Source organism: Chrysochloris asiatica, unplaced genomic scaffold (assembly GCF_000296735.1).
Source record: "Chrysochloris asiatica unplaced genomic scaffold, ChrAsi1.0 scaffold00558, whole genome shotgun sequence".
Taxonomy (NCBI): Eukaryota; Metazoa; Chordata; class Mammalia; order Afrosoricida; family Chrysochloridae; genus Chrysochloris; species Chrysochloris asiatica.
In genome coordinates, this window is record NW_006409076.1 from 218,434 (window position 1) to 220,792 (window position 2,359).

A 2,359-nucleotide genomic window follows, 5' to 3' on the forward strand; every position below is an offset into this window, starting at 1 on the left:
CCAATTAGAAGATGAGATGAGGATCCATGGATGACAGCTGTTCCTCTCACTGGTGGTATAATGAATAAGTCCCTCAGACCTAACAGGCAACTGCAATTCACTGAATGTGCCTTCTATATTTGTGATCTCATGTAATCATATCTTGCATCTAAAATGTTAAAAAGGGGGATGAAATGAAGTAATGCTTTTTTTAAATTGAAAATCCTTGTTATACACCTGTGCTTTACAATTACCTGTCTATAACAATCTGAAGCCTCATTTAATCTTCAGAACTAAAATAGTATATAAATTAGAATATCAATCATTGAAGAGTAATGACATCAAAGCTATGGATTCAGCCAATCTGTAAACTCAAAACAGGTCTTTTATTTGGGAAATATCAGTAGATTAAATGAAAACTAAAGCATAGTTAATGGCAGCTAATGCTTAAGGTTACATATCAAATCACTTTTAGCTGCTATGTGAGAATTTTTTGATTACTGTCTTTATTACAACCTTATTAATATAGATGTCAGAGGGCACAAGGGTATACCAATTCTACTTAAGACATAATTCTTCATAAATTAATGGCTCTTCACAATTCAACAGATGAAAACCAGTAAACTGCATATTCTAAAAACTCCTGTTAATACTTTTTACTAAAGAAGCATATGGAGATTCCTTTTACATTGGTTTTATTATTGTTTTTCAAACATTAATAAAAAAAATATTTAAACAATCTAAAATAAAGCTAATAGAGAACAGACAGCATAAGAGAAAGTTTTCAGTGGTAGCACATACTTACAAATGGATAGAATAGCCTTTAACTTAAGGAATCAATATAAAGACATACCAGGATGAAGTAATGTCAGTGTTACATGGAGAAAATAAAAATGAGACATTGAATTAGATTATATGTGCCTTGGACAAGAAAAGTAAGCCAATGAACAAAATTATAGTAAGTGTCTAGGATGATGAGAATGTACCAGAAACCCAGCACCCTCATATGTGGCTTCAGGACAGTGAGGGAGTAATTTAGGAAAGAAAAACTGGAAATACTAGGTGAGTATACCACAGAAAAGTGAGGATATACTTTTTTTCCTTAATAAACTTGAACTGAATCTCTCAATAATTAAAAAAAAAAAAATCACTAATCACGGTCTTTCATGCAGGTCTTGTAATGAAAACCATAAATGTGCACACCTCACACAGTAATGTAAGCATACTTATTGTCTCCATTTAATAGATAATGACATGAATTAATGGTGATTAAGCCATGTGCCCATAAAGACCAATATAGTAGGCATTAGTGAATTGAAATGAACTTGTATTTGCAACACTGAATCTTACAATCATACTGTTTACTATTCTGGAAAGACAAATTGAAGAGGAATGGCATCCCATTCTTAATCAAAAAAAAAAAAAAGCATCTCAAGATCTATCTTGAAGTATAATGGTGTCTGCAATAGTATAATATACTTATTATATTATGGAATGATCAGTCAATTCCACTATTATTCAAATTTATTCACCAAACACTGAAGCCAGTGTTTATGAAATTGAAGACTTCTACCATCAGTTTCAGTTTGAAATTGATCAAGATCATTATCCAAATGTATTGATAAATATTGGTGATTTTAATGCAAAGTTTGGAAATAAAGAGGAAGGATCAGTAATTGGTAAAAAAATATGCTGGAGATCTCTTGATAGAATTTTCCATTACCAATGACTAGTCAGTGCAAAGAAAAAATGTAAACAACATAAAAAACCACAGTCTATATGAACACACCCAAAGGAATACTCAGAAATCAAGTTGACTTCATAAAAATCAAATTGACTACATCTGTGGGAAGAGATGGTGGAAAAGTTCCATATCATCAGTCTAAACAAGACCAGGCAGGGGCAGACTGTGGAATAGACCATCAACTGTTCTTATGAAAGTTCAGGGGGGAGATGAAGAAAATTAAAACAAGTCCATGAAAACCAAAATATGATCTTGACTATATCCCACCTGAATTCAGAGATCATCTAAAGAACAGAATTGATGCATTAGACACTAATGATTGAAGACTAGAAGTAGGCAATAGGTCATTCCGAAGACAAGAAAGTTGAAAATGGATGTCAAAAAATACTCTGAAACTTGCTTTCCAGCATAGAGATACTTAAGCAAATGAAAGAAGTGAAGAGGTAAAAGATGTGGACAATTTCAAAGGAGTGCTCTACAAGACAAAGTCAAGGATTATAATGAGATGTGCAAAGACCTGGAATGTGAAAAATAAAAGGGAAGAACACCCTCAGCATTTCTCAAACTTAAATAATACAAGGAAAAAAATCAAGTCTTAACTTGAAATGCTGAAGGATTCTATGGGCAAAATTTTGA